The sequence below is a fragment of the Meles meles genome, chromosome 2 (assembly GCF_922984935.1).
Source record: "Meles meles chromosome 2, mMelMel3.1 paternal haplotype, whole genome shotgun sequence".
In the NCBI taxonomy this organism is placed as follows: domain Eukaryota; kingdom Metazoa; phylum Chordata; class Mammalia; order Carnivora; family Mustelidae; genus Meles; species Meles meles.
The window spans coordinates 109,295,395-109,308,399 of record NC_060067.1 but is presented as its reverse complement, the minus strand read 5'-3'; the positions used below and the strand labels follow the sequence as shown (position 1 = coordinate 109,308,399).

The 13,005-nt window shown below is 36.4% G+C and overlaps 1 protein-coding gene across 2 annotated transcripts in view; it reads right to left on the bottom strand.

The window, feature by feature from the left end:
• Nucleotides 1-3,506: 3,506 nt before the first annotated feature.
• Nucleotides 3,507-13,005, bottom strand: part of EMCN (endomucin) — a 125,240-nt gene continuing 115,741 nt past the window's right edge. The window contains exon 12 of one of the 2 annotated variants that reach the window (XM_045998366.1): nucleotides 3,507-4,255. The gene's annotated coding sequence lies outside the window, so the exon portion shown is untranslated. Of the gene's footprint in view, nucleotides 4,256-8,301; nucleotides 8,322-13,005 lie in introns of those variants that run through there. The other variant, XM_045998368.1, reaches the window with a different exon arrangement.

Genomic DNA, 13,005 nt, shown 5'->3' with positions numbered 1-13,005 from the left:
TTCCTTGCAGTGAATTCGCACCTGTTTTAGCCCCTGGCTGGTTATGCTAGAGGATAGTATATAAAAAAAGAAAATGATATTCTTGGCAGTTTCAGGTTTTTATTCCTTCTTGAGTAAGTCTGAGCTACTTATAGTTCTCTATAAAGTCACTCATTTTATCAAGATTTTAAAATTTATTAGTGTCTTTAATTGTATGGGTTTTTCTTTTCTAATTAAAATAATACATCTTCTGTATTCATTATAGACATTTTTTCATATTTTGTCTTCTTCCTCTTTTTTCCCTACTCTTTATTGCCTCCAAAGAAAAATTAATCCTTCTATTGTATTTGATTCCCTTGGAATCTTCAAATCACTTGCTCTCACATGCTGTCATCCTCTCCTCTTAACCTGTGGGGTCATATGGGTTTCTCCATGATATAGAGATTACATTCTTTCCAAGCTTATCCCTGATTCCTGTGGTGGATTTCTTTCAGACTTATGTTCTTCTTCTGAGTCTTCATCATTATGCTATGTTCTCCTGAACTGCATAGGATATCTTTAACTTGCTTGTTGTTGTCTCTTCCTTGAAGGAATAGATCTATACCTGGAGTTTATAAACAAATACAGTATAATGATTGCCTTTGACCTCACTCACCAACCACTTGGGTATTTGTTCTGTTGGTTCCATCTTAGATGCATGACAAGAGAAGAGCAAATTGTTGCACATAGTCTTTATTTCCATTTCTGGAGTTTGAAAGCCTTTTGCCTAATGCAACCCTACTGAAGTTCAACACGTGATATCCCTTCTTGAACTTCCCCACCCAACTTCCTTTTATAATGAATTGAATTGGTGAACTGGATGAAAAAGAGTAGTACTCAGAATATTAATAATTAATATTAATATTAATAATATTAGTAATTAATATTAATATTAATAATATTAATAATTAATATAGATATTAATAATATTAATAAGCACATGCCTGTGCTTAAGACCTGTTCCTACTTTCTGGCCAGTTATTTTCTGAGTGTTGTATCCTCTAGATGGATATAGAAAGAGCAGTATGATGTCCTGGGGGAAGGAGAAGCATGACAATATCATCTTGTTTGCCTCAAAAAAATAGAATCCACACAGCAGCAGGTTTCATGCTCAATGTGTTGGTTGGTTCGTATCCTCCTTCGGAGTGGGACAAAGAGTGAGGAAATTAAAAAATTTTTTCCTTTCTGTTATCTAACTTTTGCAGAACATATCTGCTTTCTTTTCAGAAGCAAAATACATGTGGGATAATAGGTGTATTTCCCAGTCCCATTTAATCATTTTAACTCTAGCTTTAGCTAATTGTATGAGTTTTCATCTTTTTCTTTGATTTCTAAGTGGCAGTTGGGTTTGTCATTTTGCTTCTGACATATTCACAGTGTCTGGAATACCCTAGGTGTTCAACAAACAATTCACTTCATAAATGGATGAATGTCACCATTGTTATATGACTGGGTTATTGGGACAATTAGAATAAATTTTTAAATGAGGCTTCATGATTATGGTTGGTTTCATTAAATTCTAGTGCTAGTTTTATTTTCTTCCTACTTAGTAGTGTGAGTAATAACAGAAGCTAATGGGGTGCCTGGGTGGCTCATCTGGTTAAGCATCTACGTTCAGCACAGGTAACATTCTCAGGATCCTGGGATTGAGCCCCACTTCAGAGTCCCTGCTCGGTAGAAAGTCTGTTTCTACCTCTCTCTCTACCCTCCCCCTGACTTGTGCTCTCTCATTCTCTCCCTTTCTCAAATAAATAAATAAATAAATGCAATCTTTAAAAAAATAACAGAAGCTAATAACTTGATTTGGCAATTTTGATATGTAAGAAATTGTATTAAGATCAATCATTTTTTTTCACAAACATTTATTACTTGTCTACATAGGTTATCACTATGGCGTGATAGAATTCTTTTCAGGTAGGGATTTGTGGGTGGCTATATAAATATGAAGAGCATAGGTTCAATATAAAAATACATTTTTATATTAAGAGTAATTACAACATGCAGTGAGTTATAATAAAGTAATGTAAAATGTGCGATGAGCTACAGAAGGAGTGACACTTGAGTTATGTTATGGGGTCTTTAGAGAAGATCATAAGACTAAGAGTTTTGAAGGATGAAGATCTAAGAGGAAGAGCATTTCTGGGGAAGGTAGTAATATCCAGAGTCTAGAACAGTCAGGGAATTAGATGTAGTTACATGTGACTGAAAAAAGAGGGTGAAGGCTATCTGGAAAGGTCTTGAAAATGCAGTTATCTATGGGTCACTGAGGATAGTTTTCCCTAGAATGCATGGATGATACTAGATTCAGAAGGGTGGTGGACCATAAACCAGAGCGATAATGACAGAGTTAGCTATGTGAATGTGAGGTTGTGAGAAGTACATGTGGGTAAGAGTTATATAATTGGATAAAACTTCCTTCAAGGAAATGGATTTAAAATAGCCTTGGATATGTTAGAAGAGAGTGCTGAGGGAATTATTGTGTACTTATGGAAAGAGAAGTGTGTGTGTGTGTGTGTATGTGTGTGCGCGCGCGGGCACGTGCGATCAGAAGCACACGTAACTTAGAGTTTGAGCAGTGTTGTTGCTGCTTCACTCAGCCAGCATTTGTTTGGTATCTCTTGGAGTCATGGCTTAAAACACTGGCTCAACTCCAAGAGAGGAAAAGTACAGATAAAATTAAATCATAAACTAAGAATACTTGGAGAATAGAACAAAATGAACCACCAGGGAAATTGCTGGGGAAACATCACCACAGATTTTCAAGGACTCTGAGCTGATGTCAGAAGAGGGATATATTGAGGGAACATATAACCTTAATTAGTAAATATAATTGGAAAACTATTAAGTAAAGGGTGTAGAAGAAGAGTAAGTCCAGACAAGCAGGATGTGAGGATTAGGATATTAAAATCATAAAGAATGGGCATTCACTTTTATTCAAAATGCAGGCCTTACCTCTAGAAACTTATATAAACCCCATCATTGACCGTACCAAACCTTCCCCACTTTATTTGTTTTTTAATTTAAATTTTTAAATTTTTTTATTTAAAAAAATTTTTTTCTGTGTTCCAAGATTCCTTGTTTATGCACTACGCCCAGTGCTCCATTCAATATGTGCCCTCCTTAATACCCACCACTAGGCTCACCCAACCTCCCACCCCCCGCCTCTCTGAAACGCTCTGTTTCTCAGAATCCACAGTTTTTCATGGTTCGTCTCCTCCTCTGATTTACCCCAATTCACTTTTCCTCAAAATCGAATTCCACCCCACCAATGTTGGTTTTATTTCTTGCATCCCCTGCATGTGCCCTTTGGCATAATCTAGGTTTTCTACACCTTTATTTTTTCATACTGTCATCTAGCAGTGGCATCCATTGCTGCAACCTACAACAATTTAAATGTTGGTATCACACACATGCATGCACGCACACACACACACAGAGGTAATTTTAAAATAACTTTTATATTTAAATCAAGAAATATAGTATGCTCAAGAATGTTCTTGAGATTTTATTTGATAAGTGTTCAAATATCCTATGGGTGGAGATAAAAAACAATTGCACTATTTTGCCATATCTTTTAGTTATGCAAATGACTTGAACAACCCAAAGGGACTATTTATGGTGCTGAGATAGATCTCTCAATGATGATAAGGATTCATCATTATCCCGGGTAGTAGTTATTTGCCACTGGACATAGTGAAAGGGACCAAGGACATGATAATGCTCAGAATCTTTCCTTAATGTAGTTTAATATCTGGACTTCTTTCAAGAAAGACAAGCACTCACTGCATTATAACAATTGCTAGGAGCCACCGTGGAAAGGTGCCCTAGCTTTGTTGGGGTAGAGATGTGGGGGAGAATAAGAGGGTAGGGGAAATCGGAGCGGATTTTTTTTTTTTTTTAAGAGAGAGGCAGGCAGAGAGAGAGAGAGGGAAGCAGGCTCCCTGCTGAGCAGAGACCCCCGATGCGGGACTTGATCCCAGGACCCCGAGATCATGACCCGAGCCAAAGGCAGCGGCTTAACCCACTGAGCCACCCAGGTGCCCCAGGAGCTGATTTTTTTTTAATCTAAGAAGTATTTAAGTTTGCTTTAAACATGTAAACACAATTTAAAAAGAAACAAAAATAGCAAGGTAAATCTTTTTGTTACCAGACATCAAATTAATGGATTAATGTAGATTTAATCCTGAGTGTCCTGATAATTTCAGCAAAATGGAAGATATGTTGGTTTCATGTTGTCCTATAAAGGAAATAATATCAGATCATCAGCAGAAACAAACTTTAATGGCACAAATTCAAAAAGGCATCCATTGTGTGGGTCTTTATATAAGGGCTATGGGACAACATATCTGGCAAAGAACACATCTATATTGTTCAAAATGGAGTTCTGTATATCTATTATCTACAAAGGTTGAGGAAGTAACAATAAAGAATCACTCAAAGAAGGCATTTCTGCAGGAAAATGAGATGGATTCAGGAATATTGCTTCCTAATAGTAGTAATGCAGGGATTAATGTTCTTAATGCGGGCATTAACGTTCTTAATGCAGGCATTAGAATCTAGGGAAATGCCTAGATAAAATGCCCATTATGTTATTTCTCCAACATTTCAGGTGCTTAAAATGATCCCTTCACAAATGCTCAGAACTGGTTTTTGGTATTTATCTCATGAGAGCTTGGAGTAGAGCTCCTATCAAATAAATAGTATTTATCTGTTAGACTGGAGCTCTCGTGTTTGATTCAGGAATTGAGCATTCTAGTGATAGGCACCTCCCTCTGCCTCTGTGACATTTCTCTCTCTTGGCTTGTCACCTGTGGCTATTCAATCTTGATTTTCCTTCTGCCCATTCTTTACCTGTGGGCGCTCTTCACCGTTTTATTCTTTTCTTTTAAGTTAACATATAATGTATTATTGGTTTCATAGGTAGAGGTCAGTGGTTCATCAGTCTTGTATAACACCCAGTGCTCATGACATCACATGCCCTCTTTAATGTCCATCACCGAGTTATCCCATCCCTCCATCCTTCTTCCCTTCAGCAACACTCAGTTTCTTTCCTACAATTATCCACTGTTTTATTCCTACTGTGTGAGCTCTTCCTGCGACAGTGTGTTCACTCTCTTTAACCACTATGCCTATGCTGATGATGTCTCAGGCGAAGTTTCCATTTGAGATATCTCTTCTGAGAGTCAAGCTTCTAAATCGTACTGCATCTCCATGTGGCTATACATATGTATAAATATATATTACCAGCTCTGCTTCTTCAAAACTAAACAGATTCACTCTCACATTTATGTTTCTTCGACTGATACCACTATTCAACCAGTCATAAAGAGAGGCATCCATCTGGGAATCATCTAGGTTGTATCTCCTTTGCTCCTCTTTCATATCTTACATTACAGAATGCTGTCAATTTTCCCATTCTTCTTCCTTTGCAGTAATTGCATTCATACAGATACTAATAAAATTTAGATGAAATTATTTTAATAACACTCACCTTTTCCCCCATATACATATATACAACACTAGACTGAAGCCCCTTAAAAGCATGGATCTTTATTTCATTTTTGCTTTTTGGCACTTATTTCTAGTTGTTAAATGCTTATTAAATGGGACAAAAAGTAATTGAATTATAAATGTCCCTATTTTGGGGCTCCTGGGTGGCTCAGTCCATTGAGCATCCAACTCTTGATACTGGCTTTGGTTGTGATCTCAAGGTTGTAAGATTGAGCCCTGATTGAGCCCCTTGCTCAGTAGGGAGTCTGTTTGAGATGCCCTCCCTCTGCCCCTCCCCCTGCCCTCATGCTCTCTCTCTAAAATAAATAGCTAAATCTTAAAAAAAAAAAAAGTCCCTATCTTTCCTATTTTTAAAAGAGGTTAGAGGCCTTGTCATCTCATTTATTTCTCTTTGCTTGGCTTCTTTGCAGATTTTTGCCTGGTTCTCTGGGATTTTTGTAATAGGGAATTAAGATAAGAAGGAGAGTGTGAAGGGAGGTTTTCAGATAGGGCTTGCAGAAGAATCCCTCAGAGAACATTTAGAGAAGATTTGAGAAAGGTAAGTTTATTTTATGAATAAAATGGATGGGACAGAAAAGAGAGTTTTCAGAATATGTTGCTGTGGTGAGGAAATCTCCTTCAAGTTGAGAAATATAAGTAGGAGAAAAGAGATCTGAAAAATATAATTCATAATGACTTTTTGGTTGCCTAATTGTGCATCTACCTTGACAAAAAGTCACAGATTCAATGCAGATACAATGCAAATGAAACACATAATACACAAATGAGTGAGTGAGTGAATGAATGAATGAATGGGTAAGAGCCTGGCCAGCATTGTCATCTGGGTAGAGGGTATTTCATATCACCATTAGAATTACTGCAGCTATCCCAGGTAATACGTCATAACAAGAGAATTTTGTGGCGTTTGACTTAGAAGGGGCAGTTTTGATTTGCAAATTTGTAAGATCAGGTGATAATTATTTCATAACAGTAAAGGTGCTTTAATAGAACTATATTATGATGAGCCTATTAAAATAAACTCATATGCAAATGTGTGCCAAAGCATTGAATACATTGATCTGTTTGATGAGACTACTTAATATTTTCCAATTAAATTGTATTTACAAATACAATTATTTCAGTTTTAATGTAGTTGGTATGGAGCATTGTGAGCATGTATACATTTTGTTATGGATAATGTTCTGCTAATATGTATAGTTATCTTTAATGCCCCTCCTTGTTATAAGAGTAGAACTTATTAATTTAACAAAGAATGATTGCTCTAGCAGATATCATCCAGTCACCTGGTAACTACTTAAATATATGCTGTAGATTGGGGACTTTAAAACCTAAGCCTGATTTTCACATCATAACCAATTAACTTTTTTTCCCTCTTAATAAGCTTATTCCTGTTCTTTGAGCAGTTTTATTAGAAAATAGCTTCAAGGAAATATTAATAGCGTATGATCAAGGGAGTGATGACCCTATTTGAATCACAGGTGGTTCCTCTTTACGTATTTGCAACCTGATGAGTGGTAGGTAAAATTGTCCTACTTCATCCTTAACTGTGTTCTTAATATTAATCTCACTATGCATACCAAGCACAAATAGCTGCTGAGTTTATGTGTAGCATATTAAAATTAAAAATGTGGTGGTAATCTTTTGCAAAAAGAAAATTAGAGAGGGAATGTCTAGCAGGGAAACTGACAGATAATTTAAGGCAGTTTTTATTGATAAAGATGATACAGTGTTGAGTTTGAAGAGTTCTTTATAGATCTTGGCTATCAGCCCTTTGTCTGTAGTATCATTTGCAAATATCTTCTCCCATTCTGTGGGTTGCTTCTTTGTTTTGTTGACTGTTTCCTTTGTTGTGCAAAGCTTTTTGTCTGGATGAAGTCCCAAAAGTTCATTTTGGCTTTTGCTTCATTTGCTTTTGCAGACATGTCTTGAAAGAAGTTGCTGTGGCTGATGTTGAAGAGGTTACTGCCTATGTTCTCCTCTAGGATTTTGATAGATTGAGGTCTTTTATCCATCCAGTGTTTATCTTTGTGTATGGTGTAAGAGAATAGTCAAGTTTCATTCTTCTATACATAACTGTCCAATTTTCCCAGCACCATTTATTGAAGAGAATGTCTTTTTTCCACTGTATATTTTTTCCTGCTTTGTCGAAGATTATTTGACCATAGAGTTGAAGGTCCATATCTGGGCTCTCTACTCTGTCACACTGGTCTGTGTGTCTGCTTTTGTGCCAATACCACGCTGTCTTGGTGATCATAGTTTTGTAGTAAAGCTTGAAATCAGGTAACGTGATGCCCCCAGTTTTGTTTTTCTTTTCCAACATTTCCTTAGGAATTCGGAGTCTTTTCTGATTCCATATGAATTTTAGGATTGTTTGTTCCAGCACTTTGAAAAATGCTGGTGGAATTTTGATCAGGATGGCATTGAAAGCGTAGATTGCTTTGGGCAGTATAGACATTTTAACAATGTTTATTCTTCTGATACATGAGCATGGAATGCTCTTCCATCTTTTTGTGTCTTCTTCAATTTTTTTCATGAGCGTTCTGTAGTTCCTCGAGTACAGATCCTTTACCTCTTTGATTGGGTTTATTCCCAGGTATCTATGGTTCTTGGTGCTATAGTGAATGGAATCGATTCTCTAATTTCCCTTCCTATATTTTCATTGTTAGTGTATAAGAAAGCAACTGATTTCTGTGCATTGATTTTGTATCCTGCCACATTACTGAATTGCTGTATGAGTTCTAGTAGTTTGGGGGTGGGGTCTTTCGGGTTTTCCATATAAAGAATCATGTCATCTGCAAAAAGAGAGAGAGTTTGATTTCTTCTTTACCAATTTGAATACCATTTATTTATTTATTTATTTTCTGATTGCTGTTTCTAGGACTTCTAACAAACACAACAGGTTGATATCCAAGGTCTATGAATAACTCCTCAAACTCAACACACACAAAACAGATAATCACATCAAAAAATGGGCAGAAGACATGAACAGACACTTCAATGAAGACATACAAATGGCTAACAGACACATGAAAAAATGTTCATTATCATTAGCCATCAGGGAGATTTAAATCAAAACCACATTGAGATACCACCTTATACCAGTTAGAATGACCAAAATTAAGACAGTAAACAGCAAGTGTTGGAGAGGATGTGGAGAAAGGGGAATTTTTGTACACTGTTGGTGGGAATGCAAGTTGGTGTGGAGATTCCTTAAGAAATTAAAAATAGAGCTTCCCTATGACCCTGCAATTGCATTACTGAGTATTTACCACAAAGATACTGATGCAGTGAAAAGAAAGGCCATCTGTACCTCAATATTCATAGCAGCAATGGCCACAGTCACCAAATTGTGGAAAGAGCCAAGATGCCCTTCAACAGACAAATGGATAAAGAAGATAAGGTCCATGTATTCAATGGAGTATTATGCCTCCATCAGAAGGGATGAACACCCAAGTTTTGTATCAACATGGAGGGGACTGGAGGAGATTATGCTGAGTGAAATAAATCAAGCAGAGAGAGTCAATATCATAGGGTTTCACTTACTTGTGGAGCATAAGGAATAACATGGAGGGCATTAAGAGAAGGAAAGGAAAAGTGAATTGGGGGAAATAGGAGGGGGGGATGAACCATGAGAGACTGTGACCCTGAGAAACAAAATGAGGGGTTTTGGAGGGAGGCGGATGGGGGGATAGGTAAGCCTGGGGGCACATATTGCATGGAACATGGGGTGTGGTGTATAACCAAGGAATCTTGGAACACTGAAAAAATAAAATTTAAAAAATGATGATAGGGGCGCCTGGGTGGCTCAGTGGTTTAAGCCTCTGCCTTCGGCTCAGGTCATGATCTCAGAGTCCTGGGATCGAGCCCCGCATCGGGCTCTCGGCTCAGTGAGGAGCCTGTTTCTCCCTTTCTCTCTGCCTGCCTCTCTGACTACTTGTGACTTCTCTCTCTCTGTCAAATAAATAAATAAAATATTAAAAAAATGATGATAAAGGTGACACTTCATTTTGAAGAATTGGATAGTTTTGACAAACATTTGATCTCATCATTAAGGACTGGCTCTGAACTCTTGATATTTTAAGATATTGCTCTATCTTCCTATTCTGCTTTTTCAGTTTTGGGTATTGGAGTTACTAAATCCCAGATCTGGGGTCCCTACACTATTTGGACCTAGTTGGTAGCCATTAAACACAGTGGCTATGTCTAGGTCAGGAAATCTCCCTCATTTGAGCATATGAATCTCAAGCATTGGAAATGTGGTGAATTTGACCTGAGGTAGGTTATAAGTATAAAATGCATACCAGATTTCAAAGACTTCATTTGAAAAAAAAAGAATGTATTTCTTCTGTAGTTCATAAAAAATATATATTTTGTGTATATGTTAAAATAATTATTTTTTTTCTACTTCTTTCTAATTTTTGATGTGACTACCAGGAAAATTTAAATTACATACATGGCTCACTTATTACTATTGAATAACATTGCTTAGACTTTAGAAAAATTGTCATAGGATTGTGGTCTAGTGACATAATTTGCTTAGGCAGTGAATATGTAAGCTTTAATAATTCCATTAGCACAAAATATTCTGATCATGTGTCTTCAAATATATACCTATTAAATTCTTTTTTATTTTCTCATGAAGCTAGGATGTTGAAAACAATAACTTGTTCCTAACTTTTGGGTGACTGATTGACTTCTTGTTAACATAATGACAATTTTTGTCAGTTTCAGGCAAGGCTGGTAGGCCATAATTTTTCAAGTCTAGGGAAAGCAAAAAATGTCAGCTTCCCTGATGGACATGGCTTTGAACTAACATCAGAAGTCCTGGGTTAAAGCCAAAGCTTTCTTGGCCAGTTATAAATGGTTTGCATGTTCTCTAGTAATAAATTATCTTGTTGAAAGCCAATAATGTGTTTTCATATCTTTAAGAAGGGGAAAATTAATAATAGGGGCCCAACTTATCCATGAGGTTGTTGTGGCAAATGGAATCAAATTTCAGTAAAATTTTTTGTAAATTGTTATTACATATATAAGGTATGATTTTGTTACCTTTTAACATATGGACAATAAAACTATATGTATATTTGTTTTATTATGGTTTTTGAAGGAGAAAAATACACATGTAGTATTTATTTGATAAAGTACAGTGCCCAAAGTGAGATTTACATTTACTCTCTGTCCCAGATTCCAGCTAGAGATAATGACCTTAACTATTTCTGTTTTCAGCTGTTATGGGGTTCATCACTATAATTGCAAATAATAAATCTATGTTTTTTTCTGTAGGTAGTGGCTAATTGACCCCGTTCTATGAGTAAAAGAGAATTTAACTAAAGAACACTACCTCCCAAGTTAAATAGCCTGTATTACTCTTCAATGTTTTTATTTTAACCTTTGATATAATTAAACCCATTCTTTTTTCCATTAGCTTCAACAGTGTCTCTTTCTCCTTGTGTGAAATATAGGCATTAGTGTTCCTACTGGATCTCTCACCTCTCCGCCTTTTCTCATCCCATAACTTCTTTCAACTCTGCCATTATTTTGGATCTTCTAAGTTTGGGTTCAACCTTAAATTCTGTCTACTGAATAATTCCAAAATTGAGAACCTGTGAGCATATCTTACATTATTATGATTAGATAAACTGTATTCACAGCAGAATCCAGAAGTAAGGTTTTCTTTACCTCAAAGGGTCTTTGCACCATTTTGTGGAGGCTTCCTCCTTGTGGACTTAAAAGTCATTCTAGGAGAGAGAAAGCAGTGTGCTCTTCTAGTCCAAGAGAGAGCTTATGTATCAGGTGATCATTAAGTACGAGATCTAGTTAAGTCATCGGAGCTTGCACTTTCATGGGAATTTTTGCCTATGTGAAACTTTGCAATGTCTTCTAGAGAATAGTGGAAACCTGCCTCCCAATGTCCATAATAGGAAAGTACAGATTATAATTGGTTATTATTGCTGTGCATCACCTTGGGTTAAAAGAAGCAGGCAGATTACTTCTAAGGACAGATCCAGTGATCTGTAGACCTTGACCCTGAATTAATTAGTTTTAAAAAATCTAACCTTTTTAAGATAGGAAAAGAGTGGAGGGAGTTATCAAAAATCTCAGACCTTTGAAATAATTAAGGAAAGAGACACAGGTGAGTGGAGTTTGAGAACCCAGTATGGGTGATAGTTGATTACTAACTAAGTTGAGTAGCAAATAAAGGGATTTTTTGGGAAATATTTAGATTAATGTTTGTGTATTATGGGTGTGAATATTTTATTGCTTTGGTAAAATACTTTATTCATTAATCGGGCTCAGCAAGGAAAGGAATCCTATCGATCTTTGGCCAAAACTACCCTCTAAAATAGACCAAGACATTAAGAGTAGGAAATATAATTCTGTTTCATTAAATTGTTTCTCTTGAAGCTTGCTATTCCCAACATCAAATCATATATATTCTTTTGGGAATAATCTTGCTTGTGTGTTTTCCCTACCTGCATTTAAAAAAAAAGTCAAAAAGCAAAATTAAAAAAAAAGAAATCTATGGTTGTATCTTCCCTTAACTGTTTCTTCCCCATACTATTTGGCTGAAATACTTTTAGAGTTTCCTCAATACCTATAGAAAAAGAGGCAAAAAATTCTGGGGTACAGCTTATATTTATGCTCCAACCTTGTATAACTACTCACTTGTCTGTATTAACTCTCTGCTACATTTAATTTTTGTTGTTATTGTTGATGTTTTGAAGTGATTGTTGTTCATGTTTGGTTTATGGAGTAGGCATTGTCCTAAATGATTTGCATGCATTATTTTACTAAGTCCTCTCAAAACCTTAATATCGCCATTTTAGCATTGAGAGGCTAACATGTGGAAGCTAGACTTGAGCTCCCGTCTAACTCGGAGTTCATTGTTCATTTGCTCCTATGTCCTGCACCCACCGTACGCCACTTGGAGAACAAAACAGTGTCACATAACAGTAAATGTTATGCTCAGGTCCTCACTTCTTCTCACCTGCCTATAGTAGCCATAGGTCAAGAAATGCCCTCCCCTTTAAGGTATCTGTCTTCTCTTGCACCAGACAATACATTCTCAGAGGGAATTATCACCTAGGATGTCTTTTCATAACTCCTGTGCCTAAAATAATACTTTGGACTAGTAGGTGGTAATAAAACTTTATTGATCATAATAATGATAATAACTATTAACATTTGGTATTAATAGCAGATTTCAATTTCTGTTCCCTTCCCACACACATTTCTTAAAGCTTCAACCTTTGAAATCTTCCCACACTTCTCTATCCAGACAGTTAGACTTCAGATCCATACTTCACACTCCAAACCTCCTCAGAGTGGGAAGCACAGCTATCAGAACTGTTCTTCTTTTGAAATAAAAATTCACACCAGTTCTAGGGAGTAGGCCAGATCCCAGTAGCAGGATGGAGCTGAGACTGAGCACATATTCTCAGATGCCAGAGTTTCATCTGATATTTCACTGAACCA